Source organism: Elaeis guineensis, chromosome 6, assembly GCF_000442705.2.
Source record: "Elaeis guineensis isolate ETL-2024a chromosome 6, EG11, whole genome shotgun sequence".
NCBI lineage: Eukaryota > Viridiplantae > Streptophyta > Magnoliopsida > Arecales > Arecaceae > Elaeis > Elaeis guineensis.
This window is the reverse complement of record NC_025998.2, coordinates 129,117,489-129,139,434: the sequence shown is the minus strand read 5'-3', so window position 1 is coordinate 129,139,434 and position 21,946 is coordinate 129,117,489. Positions and strand designations below refer to the sequence as shown.

Sequence of the window (21,946 nt, the reverse complement as noted above, 5' to 3'; positions counted from 1 at the left end):
AGGCCTTACTAGATGTTACAGAATTGGTTGAGGAGTTCTATGATCTAGGCATGTTAGGAGCATCGCGTGACAATATAATATGCTTGTCATAAAGGTTGTCTGCGTTCTCGATATGATTGAGAGTTAGGAGCATGGGGGGATGGGGGCTGGTTAAGGGAGGAAACAATGATCTCAACCTTAGATTGGGCTGGATCTAGATCCGTTTGGTCCACTGCTGGAATAGGTTGGGCAACAGCAGATGGAGCTGTGGTGGGCTGAGTTGATGTTGAGTTGGGTTGAAAAGAATCCAGCTCTGGTAAGTTAGACAGGCTAGCTTGTACCGAAGCTGGATTGGGCCGAATGAGGCCCAGCTCAGATAAGTGGGATGGGTCTGTTGAAATTGAGATTGGGTTAGGCCCAGTGAGCCCCAGTTCACTTGGAACCATATCTTGGCTCAAAAGAAGATCATCAAAATTTGGTTGGGAAAGCTAGTCGGATTGGTTTTTATGAAAAGAAAAAAGTATTTTCATGGAAAATAACATCGCGGGAAGTGAAAATTCTTCAGGTTTGAAGATAAAAAATGTGGTATCTCTTTTGACCAAAAGGATACTCAACAAAAACACATGCACAAGAGCGTGGTTCAAACTTATCATGACTACTTCTATGCACATAGCAAAGGCTACCGAATATTCATAAATGATCGTATGACGGTATCTTATGAAAAAAAAGTTTATAGGGACTTTTTCTACTAAGCTTAGGGGATGGAGTTAAATTGATTAAATAAGTGACAATTAAAACACATTCACTCCAGAGAGTTATGGGTAAGTTTGCTTGAAATCGAATAGCACGTGCAATATTTAAGAGGTGTCGATGTTTACACTCGACGACTCTATTTTGTTGCGGGGTCCCTATGTAAGAGGTTTGAGAAATTATCCTGCATTCTAAGAGGAATGATTTTAATGGACCAGATATGAATTCTTGGGCATTATCACTATGGACTTGCTTAATAACACCATCAAATTGATTAAAAACCATGGCATAAAAATTAACAAAGTATTGATAAGCATTAGATTTTCTTTGCAATAAATAAACCCATGCGGCACGTGTGCAGTCATCAACTATTGTAAGAAGGAAGTGTGCTCCCATGTGTGGAGTATGATACGATCTCCAAATATCAATATGAATTAAAAGGAAAAAAATTGAAGATCTATTACTACTAAGAGAAAAAGGTTTGCGTGTTTGCTTGGCATGAGGACAGAGATTACACTAATTATTTAATGCATCAAAATATTTATTAGCAAGAAAAGGTACTAATTTTAAATTCTTATAGGAATAATGTCCTAACCGCGCATGCCAAACATCAAGAGAGGAGGCAACCTTATTAATAGAGACAGACTTTATTATCGATCCCTTGAAGTAGCGTAGACCGTTTCAGAATTCACCGAGACCAATCAGCTTTCTCGTAGTAAGATCCTGTAAGACACAAAATGAAGAAAAAAATGAGATAACACAATTATGATCGGGGGCTAACTTGCTAATGGAGATAAGGTTGCAAGTAAAATTAGGTGCATATAATGTTTGGCGTAAGGTGATGTTATCGGTCAAACAAATATCCTTACAAAATTTAACGAATAAGTTCGTCCCATTAGCCAAAGTGATGGCTAAGGACTCATGAAGAAGCCGAATATTATGTAAAGCAGACTTACTAAAGATTAAGTGGTCTGAGGCACCACTATCGAGAATCTAAGTATGATTAAAGGAGAGGTCCATGGAAGCCTTACTGATAAAGTTTATAGAGCTATTAGTTTTATCTTGGCTAAGAAGAGAAAGAAGCTACTGATATTGCATAGAATTGAGGTCCGAAAGTGGAGAGCTTAATTCAGTCAACTGTTTTATAGTAGATAGCTGACTGAGTTGCTGCTGAGCGGCTGTTGTTGCAGACTGTTAAGCGATAGAATTTGCCTTGGTGCCCCCTTTCTGATCACCGTCAAAGCTATTGCTCTGCGCCCCTTCGCTCCTATGTGGCCCTTGGATTGCTAATCAGGTGGATATCCGTGCAATTGAAAACAACAGTCATGCGTGTGACCACTGTTTTCTTGCAATAGTCACAATGCATATGCTTTTTATTTTTGTCATGAGCTTGTTCATCACTAAAGAGAGCAACAAGTACAGCCACCTCCAATTGTAGAATACGAACTCCCACAATGGCTCGTTGCTTCTTACTATGGATAAGAAGTGAATACGGCTTATTTACGATCAAGAGATGCTCCATGTTGAGTAGCTGGTCACGGAGGGAGTCATATGAGCTTCTAAGCTTGTATAAGAACTGATGCAGGCGTTCCTCTTCTCTCTCGATTTGAAGTGCCTTTGCTACTTCGCACGAGCATGTAGACACTCTCGAGTAGGTGGCAAGTTCTTTCCATAAATGTGAAATCTTGCATAGTAGGAGGTGATTGACATATCATTGCCTTACCGAAGGCTCCAGATCTGAGTCTTCAATTCATGAATGTGAGGGGCGTTGCTTTGGGAGTACTTTTCTTCAAGATTGAGCCAGATGGCCCGAGCGCTATCCATGAAAGAGATGCTGTTGTAAACCTCTGTGAAAACAGAACTGAAGATCTCGAACATGACCATTGAGTTGCAAGTATCCCACAAATTTAATCGGATGATCCATCTGTTGGTCGTTGGAGTGAGCCATCCGTGAAAATAAGCTTCCACTTAGCACATAGAGCTGTGAGCATTGCCCTACACCAATTGAGGTAGTTAACTTTGGTGAGAAGGAAAGAAACAATGGCATAGTCCGTGTTGTCAGAAGATGAGATATAGTATGGGGAAGATGGATCATGAGCTACACTGAGCCTCACAACCTGTGGAACCTAGACAGGATTGGTCTCGGTCTCGTCGGATATGGCCAATGATGAGAAGATGGAGGTCAACGAGTAATAGTCTGGCAATCACTTACCAAAAAGATAATAACATCAGTAAAGGAACCTTGCCGTATATAGTGGTAGAAAGAAGAAAATCCGGCAATATCTTGCCATGAGGGACTTAATCAAGAGAGGATGGATCGATTTGCTCTGATATCATGAAAAATTTGAACAAAGGAGAATAATTTTGAAAAAAAAAATATTGTAAAAACTTTTTCTCTCACGATATGATGAGGAGATCATCTATATTTGTAATTAAAAATATACAAGAGATTACAATCATAATCATACAAGGATAGAAAGAAATATACAAGGATAGAACAAAATTACAAATGATCATAATCATACAAAGATAGAAATAGATCTTAGGATCTCTCCAAAATTTAAAATTCAAAATTCAAAATGTTGCCTACAAAATTCAAAATTCAAAATTCAAATTTAAATTCAAATTCAAAATTTAAAATTCAAAATTCAAATTGTTACCTAATACAAATCAAGACCACAGAAGCCTCGGATGTTCTTCAAGGCCATCATCTGAAAGTGTAACATCTATGCACCCTGTAAGGTTGCTGGGAGATGCTTCACCTTGTTCTATATCATACCAAATTCAGGGAGAAGCTTTTGATCACACAAGGAAGTCCAGTTGTTGGAGAATGCAAGACCTCTTGATGCAGCAGAAGCATTTGAAGCTTGCTTTTTAAGAAAGATGCAAGCATTCCTTTCCATCCAACATGCCCAATAGATGGTTGCAAATACTATGAGGATATAGGCTCTCAAAGGAGGCTGAGGATGCATCGCTCCTCATTTTAGATAGATTTCCATGTTATGGTGAAAAAGAGTAGCCGGAGGAAATGTGATCCACGGCCTTGGGAGAGCTCGATTACAAGGAACACATCCTCCCAAGTTTTTCCATTTTTTTCTTCCAATAGCTTCTCTGGAGGAAATTTGCAGAACACATCCTCTCATCTACATGTATTCTTCTGGACATAAACCAGTTGAACTTTTTAAAAAAATCTCTACCCATCTTTCATCAACATTCCTAATCCACCGAACTCTATTTGAAGTTTAAAAATAAAAAGAAGCCAAAATACCTTTTCTCTGTCCTCATGTTTTATTTCACTTATTCCCCACTTCATTTTTTTTTTTTTTATATTAATGTATTTTTCTTAAACATGCATTACATGTTTGATTGCTAGGTTTATATAAGAAAGTAGACTACAGTTAGATGAATGAGATTTGGGACTCAATTCAGTTAGGTAAATTTTATGGTGTAGGGAATCCAAAACAAGATCCACCTTGAGTACGACTTGTTATTTCATAAGATGGATTAAATAATATTAATTGGATTTGAGATCAGATCAAGTTAGGTGAAGTGTGAAGATGTGCATTTCAAAAACAGTTGAATGTGAAATCTGGACCTATTCTAAGCTACCTGTAAATTAAAAACCATTTATTTTGTAGACCTTGTACCCGTATATTAAGTAGTCTGACTATTATATTATATTTTAAATTGCTTGTTTGTATTAACTTGATATAGTCAAACAAATCTCCTGGAATAAATAAACTTTAGTTTGTAGGTAGGAGATCACATTCAAAAGTTTGGATTTTCTTGTAGTAACCCATCATAAAATATAACCTTTTCAGATATGTCCTTAAATCTGATTGACCTTATTATTTGTTTATCACCTACATGAATGCATAGCCGAGCTTTTATATATATATATATATATTTTAAATGAGAAACACCATGAAGTCGTTTCTCTTTTTATTTCTTTTGGTGAAGGTGCGGGCTTGGCCTGCTAGTAAAGTCTTTTATTGGCAGAACCAAAGTCTAAAACTTCTAATCTGAACTTCATGGAGGGTGGGAGGTCTTTGCGGGCTTTGCTTAAGGCCACCTCTTCATGTTACATGTTACATGTTAATGGGTTCCTTTCTTGCAACAATAGGGGGGAAAAAAAAAAAAAGAAGGAAGAAAAGTAAGATGGCACAATCCAACCTCAAGCATAATAATAGGGAGCCCCATGTGCTAATCATGTACAAGACTCTATATCTATCCTCCCCAATATATATTTTTCATGAGCAAGAGAAGATGACCCATTTGTCATCTCCATGGGGTCACAAAGATAAGGTACAGTTTTCTGTCCCGTGTATCATGTCCTTGGGATGTTGGACGTGGTTGCGCCATTGCTATCAACCAACCAACCCTAGACCTACCATCCTTTAATAAAGAGTGGTCGATGCCCATCAGCCCTCTCTCAATCAATCTCATCCTTGTCGAGAGTGTTTCCTCCCTCTCACTAGAAACGTACTTCACCAACTTAATATTAATGGTATATAGATCACGTCATCAGTTATTTCTATATGTTGACAAGTCAAGTGATTAGAAAGCTTCAGTAGTTAAGCCAATAAGGATGGTATCCTTTCTTTTGGATGTAGGAATGAAGGATAGTGGGTATATATGTATGTATGTGTGCATGCATGCATGTATGTATATGCATATGCATATAAGATTTGACATGCAACTAACAACTTGTTTGGACTAGCATCCAAGGAGAAGCAATATCTGTCTTGAGCGGGATCTGAAGAACTATTATATTGTGGGAAAGATAAGAATTAATCTGCAAATATCATATAATAGTTTAGTCATTCATTCTCATATGCATAAAATTAAAAGATAAATGAGAGTGTGGGTTTACCGCAAAGTTACGACAACTAACATGTTTGGGATGAGAATACACAATGAGCACGCCAGCCTTTGAGAAAATTGTAGAACTTAACATATTAATTTGCGGCAGTTTTTGGTCATTAATTTATTATATATTTGGAAGATTTAAATGTTATATCTGTTCAAATTCTTAGCTTATCCAATGTTTTAAGAGAGGATTGTTATCAACAAGTATGGAGTTTTCTATGCAACTTAGAATGCAGAAAAGTGTTCCACATTAATTTCTTCTTTGTAATTGGTATAATCATGTTCTGCGTTTTGCAATGTTTTCCACTTCAAAACAATTGGACTTGTGCAACCTAAGGTAAGGTTGTTCCATGTTTATATTGACGCGTACAAAGACCAACCATTACAGTGTTGTAGATTGGTTGAGTTCCACGTTTCCTACCACAACCAGAGAAAAATGGACAAGTAATCTTAGTAAACCTGGAAAATTTAATTCGCTCAGTAAGTGATTATACAAATGCCTAAACCTGAATGAATCGCATGCAGTATTATTCTCTCTCTCTCTCTCTCTCGCGGAAGCAATCATATAGCACTGTTCTCATGTACACATACGCAGGCTACACAATCTTAATGTGAAAGGAAAACCCATATGCCTAAGCAACTTAAGAGAACTCATATTAATTTACTAATTTCAACTTAGTCATGACAGAGAGTCTTAAACTATTATAATTCGCGGAAAGAAACGAGATGCCATAAATTAGAGTTTCATAAAACTCAAGCCATTATCATCCCAAGTTCCTTTTGTTGGTCACAGTGAAACTAGCCAATATTTAAGATTTTTCTTCTAATTTGAGATATTTAACATTTGAAACAGTAATGGAACAATTAATGTGGAAAGATATCCGTATTTCTTGAAGAGGTGTAAGGCTTCTGCTATAGTTTATTTATCTCAACGAACCAGTGGATTCCCCTCCCATTTCCGAGAAAAAACTTGTGCTATAGCTTAACCCAAAGCCTGCATGGCTTTGTTTCTATTCGTTCTAGTATACAGATCGTTCTGAATTGGTAGTTCAGACAAAGCCAACGAGGTGATGATTTTAGACCACCTCCTGCATCTGGTTCCATTAAGCATCAGCAACACATGCAGATTAGAGAGGTTTAACCTGATTCTCGCCAACCCTTCAATAATCTCTTCCGGGCCTTTTTGTCCAATGCATTATCACATATAATGTAATCCTTATATCGGATACAAATAATAGTGCCGCAACAAAAAATTAAAAAAATGCAAATATTGGTGACAGTAAAGGAACTACTTAGGTTAAGGAGAAAATCTCATCTGTCAGGAATTATTTGGCAATTATAATTAGCTTTCTTGGTCTACAGATTTTCCTTTCTTCCTTTTCACTTCTGTTTGAAATTAGCAACTCAGTTACTTTAGGAGCATTTCTCTTAATGTAAAGAAAATTTAATAATGAAGTCTATTAGTAGTTCCCCTATCTGCAGTTCATTCCCTCTTACTATTTCAGCTTCATCTTTACCTGAATCAAAAAAAAAAAAAAAAAAAAAACTATTTCATCTTTATCTTTCTTAACGAAGGTTTCTCTTATCTACTTAATATAAATCTACTCCATCTTCAGTGTTTGGCAAATATGTTAAATTTTAATTATGCTGAATTCATTCTTCTTTTACTTTCTTTTCTTAATCTTTTTTTTTTTTGAAAAAAATCTCTTTGGTTGTGTGAATGTGGTGGTCCCCCGAGGGGGTCAATTAATCTATCTTACCTAAATTGTTTTGCACTATCCGATATATAATCCGCTGCTTCTTTTTCTTCTTCTCCTTTTATGAATGTCTGCTATGTCATTATCGCCATATCTATTCATCCATGCAATAATTCGAAGAGGACCATGAAATATTTGATGTCACCGTCCATTAGCTATAAAGCAGCTCATTGCATAGGACGCGGATAGCTTCCACTCAATTATTCATTTGATTCCCTTAAGCAATATCAACTGACTCATTTTAATTTAGTTTTTATCATGAACCATCACATAATTCGATAACTATCATGAATTATGTTTCTGCATAATTATATGCTTGTTTCTCCATAGATACATAAAATAATAATTTATGACATCATCATCAATGAGTTAAGCAGATCAACCATTTGGCAAGAAATGTTCGTATCAGCCCAAGTGGAGTCATGGTTGTTCCTGTTTACAATATCCCTGTACATGTCAATGTCTAGACTAGTTCAAATAAGGTAGTGATGAGTCAGGGCTTGGGTCCCAAAGAAAGCCTATAACAACTTGATTCTAGCTATGGTTGCAACTCTAACAGAACTATCTGTACAAACTATAGAGAATGGCAGGGTCATTTTAAGTCAGAATCTTTGAAATTGTTATAGTTCTGACAATCTCAACACTCTTCCCTCCTAATCAACACCCAAGTAAATGCAAAATTCTGTGATAATACTTACTTTTTTATTTTGTCTCTTTAAAGCCTGTTTTGTTGTCAGCTCCAATCCTTCTTTTTTTACTGACAACATGATGCACCCAGTTACATTTCATGAATAATAGAAGTCTCCAATCATTTAACACATATGTGGGATGATACCTTACAATAAATTCTCTTCTTCGCTGCAATTAAAGCATGAAATAACTGACAAGTCTGGGGTATTGTTATATCTTATAACAATACAGATACATGACATAATCAAGTTTTTAAAAGAATCCCAGAGGATAGCATGAGACACATTTTCCATATCTTTCAACTGAAAAGCACTGCCCGTGTCCCTGACCAAATTGTTTAAGCCCATACACTCTCCCAACCATGCAACTAGAATTCCTACAATACACGACTTTAGTTAGATAATATGACGAGCAACGTTTCCTACAAACGAAGCCAATGTGCTTGAAGATAAGCTATATTGTAATGCAACAGAGAGATATATAACATTTGGTCAACTGGTACGCTTCATGTGCTGCACATTAACTAGTGATAAGATAATTCCGTATGGAGAACACTACTACTGAATCTATGAAATCATCTAGGTTCAATGTCTGTAATGACAACAAGAGAGAGAGAGAGAGAAATTTTCTTAATACCTTGTGTCCTTGAATCTGGACATTCATGATCTTATTATTTGTTATGTTCCCAACACAAGATCGATCTTGTGAGCCTATAATTAGCTAAATGGGAACTACTCATAGGAGTTGCAACGTATGTGGCAAAGTCATCTACATTATCTTATTCCCTCCCACGGATATATATGTTCATTTTGTATTAGCATAAGATGTGGTGCCCTTGCTGATGCTATACAGAACCTAGCCTTGTACAAAGGTTTTCTATGACATGGGGCAAGTGCAAAGCATGCTGAGTTCATACGACTTTGCTAAGTCTTGTGAGTGGAGTTTCTATGAAAATGCTAATAGAACTTCTTTTAGTTGTTACATTAAGACTACAAGAAGTTTTTTGGACAGGCTGTTAGGTGCCATAGATATTAAGACATCAAAGTTCTGACAAAAAAATTACTCCTTTGAATAGGCCTTATACTCCAAAAGAGATTCCTTACCGTAATTAGAATAACTCCCTTCCCCCACTCTTGTCGTGTCTCCCTGTCAACTTTCCAGTTTTGCCTAGCTGTCGAAGCCACCCAGTACACAAGGCCTTTAGTGAAACAAGTGCCATGGGGAAGAACTTTTTGGAGCCATACAAAGATAGGAATGCCACTTTGATGCTAAGCTCAAGCAAGGCGGCAAGGGTTTTGGCCTTCATGAGAACAAGACTCAAACTGCATGGAGACAAATACTAGATGGAGCAGGACAGTTTCCATGTGTCGACTTCCACCCGTGAGTTGGACATTAAGGGTTATGTGGGTACTAGGAACCAAATCATAAAAGATATTTGTGACCCTTTCCCCTGAGGCTTCCAAAAAACTTACTAGGTGACAAAGTACCACAAGAACTAAGAGAGGGAGGGGTGGAAAAAGAGGGTGGTTAGAGATGCCAACAGACCAACATGAATGAGGAGCACTGGAGTGAGGGAAGGCTCTTCTTGAAGAGGAAGAGAGCTACTTCTATTATACCTATTAATTAAGGGAGAGGGGGAAGAGCAAGATGCTGGAAAGGAAATTTCTTTGCAAGGACTCAAAAAGATTACAAAGCGAATGTACCGAACAAGAAGCCAAAAGCAAAGTAACAACATTTGGTGCAATCTCTCTCTTCTTTCTTTCACATACCTAACCTTGGAAGGACATAACAAGAAAAGGTTTCAAGAGTAGGCATTTGCTCCAAGGCTTAGTGACTTAAATGGCCACACCAACACTTCACAAAGTCAAAGATCTCTTCTCTAGCTCCTACAAGTAGATGTAACTTGCAGCAGCCACATATATATCTTCTATATGATCTTCGGCTCTTTTCAAGCCTTGATGGAGAATGTAAGGAAACCAAAATTATCAAATTTCAGATTCAGGTTACATGTATCTTCTATATGATCTTCGGCTCTTTTCAAGCCTTGATGGAGAATGTAAGGAAACCAAAATTATCAAATTTCAGATTCAGGTTACATGTATGACAGACAGAGATGTGCTATAGATGTTCTAAGCCATATTTTCGTAGATTGATGCAAGGAATATTGTAGAAAATGAACGCATGCATGTGAAGATCTAGAAAATAGGTTACAGATGCATCCATGCTGTCGATCGACCCATCCATACATGAATAAAGAGAGAGAATTTGAGAGCAAAGTGGTGAGAAGAGGACAAAATCCATGAAATAAATAAAACCATTATATATGTACATGCAACTGCCACAAGTTTTTCTTTCTTAATAAATGTCACTTCAAGGTTGAAAGCCACTAGGAAACGGTTGTAAGAGAAGTATGATACAAGTTAAGGGAGCAACAACATATAAAGATGGAAAGCAAAAGAAAGTTCAAGAGAACGGAATTCAATTACAACTCACAGGGAAGGATGTCGAGGTTCAGCCCCCCAGGTCAAGATCTCAAAAGCACCAACCATGCGTGAAAGACCACAGCCACTTTAAAACCTAAGAATTACCTCTTCTGTCTTCTCTTCTGTCCCACATCTTCTCTAAATTGCCGACCAGCCCTCATGTGTGACACAGAAGAGAGAGAGAGAGAGAGAGAGAGAGAGAGAGAGAGATTAGCATCAGTACCAGCATCGCAAACCAAAACGTGTAAGAATTATGGGCATATGGAAGATAAAACTAATCAATAAAAGACTAACCATTTTGCTCGATCTCTCTCCCTCCCTCTCTCTCTCTAGGGTTCCGTAAGAAGTCTGAGCAGGGATTTAGGGGGTGAAAGGACTTGGGGTTTTTAGGTTTTCTGGTGCTCCCATCAGCAGATGAAACTGCAACATGATCTGATATGCCGATTCACCCAAGATATGGAAGAAAGGAAAGAAGAGATCAGATCATGCTGGCAGCTTCAGCTGCTTGTGGTGCACCACATACCATCAAAGCTGTGCCCCCCAGAGGGGGGAACAGACAAGGAGAGAGAGGAGAGAGGAGAGAAGAGAGGAAACTGTTGGCCTCAAAGGATGCTTTGTTGAGCAGGAGGGTGTGGGGAAAGGAGATATATAGAGGGAGAAAGGGTAGGGGAGGGGTGGGGGACTGATCTTTTTTTCTTGGTCTCTGTTATTTGTTCTAATGCCAAGGCCGAAAGGAGAGTAAGAGTGACGAAAAATTGTGGTCCCAGGAACGAAAGAAAATATTGAATATTGTCACGCCCAGGCCACCACCATGCAGCTAGGGTTTCCAAAATTACCGTGCGACTTTAATTGCCTGTGGAGGGGCCATTTCTTGTATCTCCACGTTCCATTCAGCTAGATGATGGGAAGGAGAATTGCCTAACCATGGCACCAAAAAGAAGCTCCATGCCATGTGGCATAAGTGGATTGGCACAATTTGCAGGACCGGTCTGATACATGGTGGGGCTATGATGTGAAGCACCAATTTCTGCATGGCACATGGCAATGAACCCTTTTTTTTTTTTTGTTAACACCAAGGTTGACTCCAACACATTTTTCTATGGGGAGTTACTCAATTAACCTATCTATTCCTTGTGTTGACGAGCACTTGCATGGCTCATGATTTGATCAAACCTTCTATATTGCACCAATCTTATGAGTTGTACCATGGTTTGTGGACCATACTATGTCAGCCAATATCAGACTTACAGTAATATACTGGCAGTGAACTGATACTTGGTACAAGACTGACCAAATACTATTGTTATGAACCGATTTGTACCATCATTATAGTAGTATGGTACTGGTAGGGGTACCAAAATCGATATTGCACATGAGCCATACTAATGCCCTCATGCCATCTTGGTTCGATGAGCTGATATTATAATTGAGTAGACCCCAATGCAAATTATGATTTGATAAATCCTTCACACTAATCCCCTTTAGTCATGTCTTCATGAGGAGAGGTAATTTATAGTGATGCCCCACAACACTGCTAGCGAGAGAGAGAGAGGTTCACATGCATTTGTTAGCTTAAGATTCTCTCCTCATCCATTTTTGTGCACCTTATGCAACAGTACATAAGAGTCCATGAAACATGGTCCCCCCTCACTAGTGCTTTTATGTACCATTTTAGCTTTGTTTATACTTGGCAATCACTCTCTCTCTCTCTCTTCTCATTCTCTCGTGGCATTGGCATTGGCATTTAGCTCGTTACGCATGAGCATCTTTCTTTGTTAGGGGATGACTGCTTTTCTTTGTTAGCCTTGGTCCACTATCCCTCGGGAGCATGTAGCTGACCTCTGTGGGTGGTGGTGTCAGTTGTTCATAAGTAGTTGTTTAAGACAGCAGCTTCCATATGGTAAGCATTGTAAGTTCAGTCTGCATCACCAACAACCTAATACAAGCAACAAAGAAAATGATATGCCTGATTACAATCTGCTTTTGGATCATGAGGACCTTCCTAAGTTACCCCCTCAATATGGAATTGTCTTTTAATTATGCTTGAACCTAATAAAGCTTACAACCATATACCTATTTAGACAAGCCAAGCTTTGAGTTATATTGTCTTTGTTATTCTAGTTGAATTCTACCATTAAATATTTACCTTAATTGTACAACCACCATAGGATTCATGTCTCAATTATGATGAAGAATTGAATGGGATATAGTCATATACATGCCCACTACGATGTAGACATGTTCTTCTACTGCGATCATTCACTCGATACATTTCTGGATGTTCCTACTTCTTCTGATTTATTGCCCAACAACAGGGAGAGGCTTCCGTCAGAGAACTTTGATTTCTGAGGCACACAAAATCCACGGTTACTTCTCGAATTGCCTTCCTATTTGTTTGTTCCCGAAAAATGCTAATTAAATGGGATGCTATCAAGTGACTTTGTGAAATTTCTTTTCAAAAGCAAATCTAATCTTATGCATCTACAAAATGCTTTCCGAATAAATTATCGATCTGTTACATGACATTGATGGGGTTCGAGACCTTGAGCCCCTATTTTTGACTAAGTGGAATATGTTCATCTTATAGTTTTCTATTTTCTTCGGGACCTTTGCCTCAAGTTTCTCCATCATTTGGTGTAAGTCTAGCTATTGACATGACATTAATATTGAATAAGTTTCCATCGACCTGTAATCATTTGGACTATAACACATCAAACATCTTGTCAAGCTTTTATAAATAGGCAGCTTGGTATGGTTAAACATATAATAGATTAGAAAAACATATATTGAAAGAATGGAGCAGACATTCTCATCGGCACCAAACCTTGTAGTATACCAAAGTGGCAAATTATATGGAAGAAGAATCATGCATGTTAATTTCTCAAGTTTATTAGATATTAGGGGTAGTGTTAGCATCTAGCTTTTTATGGTTGTGATCTTTGCATTTCATTACTGATGCAGGGCAAGGGACCACAGATGAAGACTGGGAGGATTTTCATTTGAATAATAGAGAATAGGAGAATAAAAGGCCATCTAGCTAGAAGCTACATGCTAGTCATTGATCAGACTATAATAGTGAAAACCATAGAACTTACATTGGAATGAGTCTCAGAGAATTTCAAGGAAAATTATCTCTTCACCATTGAGGTCAGAGAAGCAACAGCTAAAGTGCTCGAAAAATTGGATGACCTCACACATTCTTTTTTAATAATTAGTCAAGTTTCATATATAGAACATAATTAACAACTAAGCAGGGATTTAAAATGGGTGGTGGTGATTACATGAGAAAAAAAGTAAATATATAGTGGATTCTGCATAATGGATGGAGATCTACACATGCCAAGCATGCGTGAAGGAAAGGTTATCCTTGCAGTGCAAGTAATGTAATTATAAGAAGCAAAATGTTCAGTTACCAGCCAAAATTTGTAAAAGATTATGCCTGGTAGGCCTTGTTGGCAATAAATTTAATATATTAAGTAGCTATTCAAGATTATATGCTCATGTTCTGTTGAGCACATGGCATAAAGATTTTTGTTCACATTATTATTTATCGAGGGGTTTCTCCGCAAGAAAAGGTGAAAAGTTCATCCCAACGAATGCATGGCCATAACATAATTTTATTGCCATGACCCAAAAGAAATAACTTTTCCTGATAGTTTTCTTTTCTCCATCACTATGACTAAATCAACACACATGCTTGTACCTAAGGCATGCATGCATGCTTGCATGAAACATATGCCTCTATTGTTTGGTGGGTCCTATGGGCACGTGTCCAACGTAGAATAGAAATCCATGTGGTCCGCCCAGTTATGAAGATTGTTTCCATCTGCACAAGTGTGATGATCATCATTCCCATTCTAGTTATGTTCTTCTTTTAAGAGCTAACGTGAATCCACCAATGTCCAAGAAATTTTACTACAGTACTCCACCGAGATTTTTGACCAAAAGCCATGGCAAAAGGATGAAATGGGACAAGTGGAACAAGCTTAGGCATACTGCGACCACCACTTGTAGGTACGAACGACATCTTTACTGGTTGCATGACATTGTCTCCTGGTTTGGGTTGTCTTTCGCGTGAAAGAAGGATTTATCTTTTTATGCACGGATCTACCATTGGATTACATAATAACTACTCTGAGATTTGCGCAGACGAATGAATGGAGTTCGGAGTGCTTTGAGATCTGAATGAGATGCCATCCAACGGTTGACATCAAGAGAGAAGATCAATCTTCTTTCACACGAAAGAGCCCTACGCCTATTTGTTCTTAAGAATGATGAGAACACCTGGGTGCCAATTCATATATGGAATACAAGTTGTGCACCCTTGCATCCCCAAGCACATGATACTGCGTCCCGGTCGTTGTTGCAGGCCTTCTTTGAAAAGCACCAATCTGTACTTTGCTACATGATACCCCATTTTTGAAATACGTTATCTCTCTCTCTCTCTCTCTCTCTCGCTCGCTCTTAATTTTTTTTCTTTTAGACAGTTGCTTCTCTTGCAAGTCTTCTTTTATCAGAGAGGATAAGTTTTGAAAGGATATGCCTTGTACCCTAAAAGGGATAGGTCATTTCCATCAGATAAGTTGTGCTTGATTGAAAGAATAAATAAAGAGAACAACTAAATGTATCATTTTTTTTGCAATAATTTAAATTTTAACAGAAAAATAAAATTATTCTCTCACTTTCTGATTTGTTTGCAAAATGAATAAGAATGAAATACTGATGGAAAAGGATAACTTCTTCTGTTCTGAAGGATATCTCTACTCCACCAAAATAATGGAATAAATTTATTCCTTCTCTATTGCTTTTTACACTTATCGGAATAGTGTTCGGCAAGATACCCCCACTTAAAAGGAACATCTCCACACATTTATCCCGTCAACTGGAGGATGAACAGCTTGAAAGCAAACTAACCCTAACGACAGCATAGATCAAATACTGCATTGGCTTAGCGTTCATGCAATCAATTCTCTGTTCTATCTCAATCAATTAATATGTAATTCTCTATTCCTTCCCAAATTTCAAACTTGCATAGAACCAATATTGCCATTGGCCTATCATTTATATACAAAAGCTTCAACTCTCTACTTCATCTCAATATCAACTAATATTTTAGGTTCATAAAAAAGCTCTCTTGAACAACTTTAAGAATCACATGGACTTCAATTAAGGCAAGAATGGGAGGGCTTTTAGTACAATTTCCATGGTTACATACATACATGTGCCTGCAATACATGTTCATAAATCTGATACAAATATTTGACATTCATCAACAATCTGAATAAGTCCCATTGGGTAATAAATTATTAGGCACTATTTAGTAACACATACATTATATTATGCCACTGATTTTTTTTTCTTACACAAAATCCTTCTTAAAAAACTAATAACGATTTTGTTAAAAAGTTGTTCAGAAGACTAGTAGATTTAACAGTTTTGGTGCTTGTAGTTCATAGAATTCCTTTTTCTTCCATTATAGTGTGCGCTTGTTCTCTATTCCTTAAAATTTTGCCAACGGATGGTTGACTGCAAACTATGTTATCTTGCTTGCGCCTCTCTTTGGAGGGTTTATTTAGGCTTTTGATGATAGTGAAAAGAATAATTTCTGTCAAGTGAAAGGTATCTACGGAAACTTCGCTTTTAATGAATAAAAAATAAAAGAGAAACCACATATCATGTGCTGTGTGATACCTCTAAGGGCAGAAATTCTGATGAGATATTTCAGTAGAGTACAAATGGACAGAAAGAAATGGAATGAAATTAGTAGCTTCCTTCACAAAGACAGTCCACACATTAATTGAACGATCCAGGTTGGCCCTTGATACAACTATATCACATCAATCCATTTGTTAGCAGACAGGATTGACAGCCATGATTACAATATTGATAGCTACTTAAATGTTAAGTGCAAAACAGCAATACTACAGATAAAAGAAATGTCCTCAATGCTGAAATTCTGGAAAAAGGTACAAAAACAAGGCTCTCGATCCCCAGACTATGATCCATTGATCTCAGACTGTGATGCAACCAACCAAAAAAAAGAGGACCTGTGGTTCAAGAGGACCACAAGGTGTACTCATCTATGACAACCAGGCAACTGTACTCCAGATAGATACACCACATGATTCCAAGTATTAATTGGGAAAACAAAACAAAAGGAGAAAAAAAGACAAAACCACAACATCAAAGTGAAACTTCTCTTTGTTGCAGCCTAACAGGTTGTGTTAACTCTCACTTCCTGATGCTTGGAACAAGATTAAAAAAAAAAAAAGACTTGTCAGCAGGCATAGTGATGCTATGTAACATAGGAGGAATATACTCACCTTGTCTCTTACCCTCCTTTCATTTGGTTAAGGAAGCCTGCCGTATATGCCCGATAATAGGAAGAAGTGAGGCTGTCACAGCATGACCTAGCAAAGATTGGCTTACTTAATACTGCCATACAACATACATAAGTCGTTTTAGCCACTCAAAGCTAGATCATGCTGGCAGCTTCACTCGTTCCCCCGGGCACTACTTAGAAGCTTGAAGCGTCACACTGGAAATGTTTGTGGGTGTGGAAGTGTATGAGAGAGAGAGAAAACTAGTGGTAGATGAGAGGGAAAACCAAAGAATGCAAGAGCACATAGGGTGGTCCAGTATAGGAAACTAAAGGAGGATGAAAAGGCTCCCACAATAAGAGGACTGAATGATTTGAAAGGTAGCATGCAAATAGCCAGGCACTGAACGTTTTATAAAATGAAAAGAAGAGAAAAACTAGGTCACCTCCTTGCAGGAAATGAAAGGAGAAGCTAAACTTCCACCCACTGAATCTTAAAATACATCCAAGCATGCAGAGAAAACTACTTACTCCGTGCTAAACCATTCAACAAAGCAGAAGAGAAGTTCTACATGCCTTGCAACCTCGCCCTTCTGCAAGAAAGAAGCTGCTAGGACTACCAAACAAACCTGAGAAGAATACAAGAAAGACAGCCCCTTCAAGGAACTCCCACTGCAAGTTGGTCTAGCCCCATGAAGGAAAACAAAGGCAAATAAAAAGAAAGGAGGATGGGACATAAAAATCATTCAACAACTTTCAGAACAAGATAGAGGAAGAAAGTGGGTGCAACTACCAAGCTCAAAAGGGAAGTAGACTAGATGAAGGAGGATAAATCAAAGAAACAATTGAAAAAAAAAAAAAAAAAAAAAAAAAGAGAAAGAAAAACAACAAATAAATATAGAAGCCAGGCATGTAAAAAGAGATGAGAGGGGAGACATGAGAATAGAATAAAGAGGAAAGCAAGGCTACCATAAAACCCTAGTGGAGGAAGTTGATGGGAATATGTTACAAACCCACCCCACTTGGGATGTGGGATTTATAGAGGAAAGAGCCGGTGGAGCGGTGGCTAAAGATCCCAAGTTCATCGAAGGTGGGTGAGCCATAAAGTAGAAAGAGAGAGGAAGAAAGACCAGGATCCAGATAGAGACCAGGGTTAGGGTTAGGGTTTCAGTTTCACAGAGCATAGGGGTGAGATAGGTGTGGATGGAGGGTTAGGGTTGCAGGGTGTAGGGCGGCATAGTGCAGCACCAAAGGATTGGAGCAAGTCATAGGGGCCGTACCCCCATGCGGGCTCGGATAGCGATTATTGGGTCTTAAAGCTTTTATCAGATCGAGGAGGAAGAGGAGGAAAGGCTTCCACCCTAATTTAATACAAATATCTAACCGTTGAAGCATCCAGAGGATCCATAACTTTACAAGCCAAGCCTCCATATTTTATGCTTTCCAAGGATCCAGTTGGGGTGCTCCTCGTGAAGCTTTTTCTGAGTCCTCGCCTGGCCTTTAAAGAAAGGGCACGCTGGTGAGTCCAAATTGTGAGTCATGTACTTATCGTGAGGAAATGTGGCACCCATTAGACTAGCAGACATGTATCTATCCATGAACATCCTGATCTCTCTCTCTCTCTCTCTCTCTCTCTCTCTCTCTCTCTCTCTCTCTCTCTTTATATATATATATATACATATACATACACCAACCTCCTTGAAGTTATATATTTGATCCTGATCAATAACATGGGGTGTGAAGACATTGATGATAAGGTGATATTGTTATGTGATGTGAATGAATACGACAGATCAGTATGAACTACGTAAGAATGTAGGCTAAAGTGGTAGTGGATTTCTTATGCTTTGATCGCTGGTGAAAGATTGATTGCATGAGCACAGTGGCTGCCATCGCAATGCGACAAAGTGGATAAAATGAGTCCAAGAAACAGAACGTGATGACGTTTGATCTCTTGAAAAACATAAGGTATAACATCTCAAAATTGATCACATGAATAGTGAAAGAACAATTATGCCTAGAAACATTCAAGTGATTAATTGTTTGAAAAGCTGTCCCATTATAAATGCATAATAACTTAATGTGACTTTCTTGAATCATACGAACAGCATGATGTTAAGATAAACTGAATTCCCGAAAGTATGTTGGTAGAGTGTCACTGGACAGGGGACTGGGTACATGGGATAATTCTTTGATAGAGAAAAGCTCAGTACATCCAAAATATTTTGGCAAACTAAATCAGCAACAAAAACATGAATCTGAGAAGCTGTAAGCATGGTTGTTTCAAGAAATTAAGAGAGAAATTCTGATTAAAGTTATAAATGATTCACATAGTTGTTTCAAGAAATCAAGAGAGAAATTCTGATTAAATTTATAAATGAGGCGAATCAACTCACACACATAGACAGACACAAACATGCTTAAAGTTTGACTATTGTTTTTAGAAAAGATCATGTCTTTTTGCCGCTAGAGAAATGAAGAAATTTTGTTGGTTAGAGAAGATAAAAGACTCAGAAGTTCGAAACTCATAAATCATTACCAGGTGGCTAACTTTAATATATCATTACCATAAATCCTTTTTATGCCATTACATAGAAGGTTTGTTTTTTTTCAACATTGTGGGGTAATAACCAACTTTATCTAGCATTGGGCGCAGGCAATTCATGTAAAAGAAAATCACCAATCAAGCAGATCTTTCGAATATAAGTCTATTTGTGCCCTACTCTCTCCTTTTCTGAGGATAATTGTGGGAGAAGCAGTTGCTATCCTCCTTTCCATATCTCTGGGTCATGTGGCCATTGTTGAATGTCTCCCTAGAGGTCTGACCAATGCCCATGATCAAAGAGAGTTTGGATTATATATGTAGTAAGAGATTGTTTAACATATAAATATTTGCAATTGAGTTGTCCAATTTGAGGTTCTTCGAGCTGGTAGGTGAAGGTTTAAATTGTCTAACCACCATGACATGATTTGAATTGGTTGCTGGTCACATGCTAGCATTCATATTCATAATGGTTGAAAATACTCAAATGGCTATCCGAAAAGGCAAGCTAACCATATCAAGTTGGAGAACAAACAATAGTACGCAAGTGATAACGATGGGCCATAAGGAAAAGTACACCGTCCACATGAACCATAAAGCCAACGCTCGCACGTTGCTAACATGGCTTAGGATCACAACGATTGTGGTAGGTACACGCAGTGCTCCAGTAAAGAAGACAATTGTTGAAAGAAACAACGGTCATGGGGTTGTCACTCAAAAGGCAAAAAAAAATGGTCAATGGAGATCTGGCAATGGAATAGAGTGGAGATGAAAAAAAAGAGAAAAGATTTGGATCAACCAACATGAAGGTATGAGAATTTATAAAAGAAGATAAAAAGCTACTGAAAGAGACGAGAGAGAGCAGTGGAAGACTCAAAAAGCCTATGATGGATGAAAGGAATAATATTCTCACAAAAAGCAACTTTATACAGGACACAAATGCAATGACCCACCAAGATCATAAAGAGATGCCATTCCTAAAATGACTCCAATGATGATAAGAGGAAAAACAAAGGAAGGGCAATGATAATTAAATAATATATTTGTAACAATTTAGGTTTTTATTCAAAAAGACTAATCAAAAGTTATCAATTGAATTTTTGATCTTTGTATAAGTACCAAGATTGTTCAATCATAGCTGATGCGAGACTAAACATATATCTGTACAAATCTTTATACCTTTCTTCATTTAAATCCTAGTATCCTCACAATGTTATGAGTCTAAATCCATTTAAATCCAATTATAAGTATTATAAATCTAATCACAAATACAGTTAACATGTAGTCAACTTGAATGGATTTGTATTGTAATGTCCCTTTGTCCACACATGGGCTATCAGCCAAGATTTCTCTTATATCATTTGTGTAACTTAAGATCTCACTTAGACTAGCTAGAATGATCATTTAGATTCCCTCGACTTGTATATATATTCAAGATCTACCCAATGTATAGTCGATATGAGAATAAATACACAAACACGTAGATCATCACATATTCTCTCTATTTAAGCCTTGATGTCCTCATGAGACTAAGTGTCCAAATCCATTCAAATCTAATCTTAATTATCATAAATTCAATCATAAGTAGCATAGTGTATCCAATCTACATAGATCATGAGCTAGGTTTACTTTGATACTATCCTTAATAATCATCGACCTTACCTAAAAAGATTAGTCAAAAAAATATTATTTGGATTTTTTAACTCTATATATATAAATACCCTAAATCTATACAGTGCATAATTAATATGAGATTAAAGATATACTGCATGGGTCCTTATATGTTCTCCCAATTTAAGCCCTGACATCTTCACTAAACTAAGGATCCAAATCTGCTTAAATCCAATTATAAATATCACTATCAGTTTGGGGTCAACTCAAATGGTCCCATACTATAATGCCCCTGGTACATATTGGACAAATACCAAATCTGCTTTGATACTATTTAGATCAATGTAAGACTATAACCAAAAAAACTCTATGGAAAGTACTATTTGGATTTGTTGACTCAACATAAGTACTCCAAAATTATATAGTGCATAACAATTATGGAACTAAACACATGTTACATGGATATTATTTAATTATGGTCAGTTTACTAAAAATTATGGAAGGTTTAAAATAGGCCTAGAAGATTGAGAAATAAAATCCAATTTTTATTGAAAATGAAGAATGTGAAAGTTTTGATAGCTTCTTTGCTCTCTACTGTAATCACTTGAACTGCACTCCTATAACTTCAACTACTCATTATCATTGTTGCTCGGCAACAACAGAACATAAAATCTAATATATTTTGATAGGTATTTCCAAATTTTGGGAGGTAAACCATCGATCTCTTGCCCAAAAAAGAAGAGGTATCATAGGGATCTTCATTTCTTTCAAAACTTGTTTAGAATACAACTTTTATCACTTGCAAAATGAGTGCCCATCCTAGTTTCTACATATTAAAGCATGAAAAACAACAAAATTGTTTGCATCAAAATGAACTACAAACTTCTTTGAAACCTATAGCTTAAATATAGTCGACATGTTTGTGCCTTCAAGGTTCAAAACTTTC

The 21,946-nt window shown here is 37.3% G+C and overlaps 1 long non-coding RNA gene across 3 annotated transcripts; it reads right to left on the bottom strand.

Annotated features, from left to right (window-relative positions):
- Positions 1-1,220: 1,220 nt before the first annotated feature.
- Positions 1,221-11,340, bottom strand: LOC140858612 (uncharacterized). Of its 3 annotated transcripts, XR_012142208.1 has the most exons (4): positions 10,823-11,340; positions 10,539-10,684; positions 3,390-8,421; positions 1,234-1,452 (listed from the first exon to the last, which is right to left on the bottom strand). It is a non-coding gene; the product is annotated as an uncharacterized lncRNA (long non-coding RNA). The 3 variants fall into 3 exon arrangements; XR_012142206.1 differs by having other exon boundaries at positions 1,221-1,452; positions 10,539-11,337; XR_012142207.1 differs by lacking the exon at positions 1,234-1,452 and adding an exon at positions 1,886-2,724 and having other exon boundaries at positions 10,539-11,337.
- Between the last annotated feature and the right edge of the window lie 10,606 nt (positions 11,341-21,946).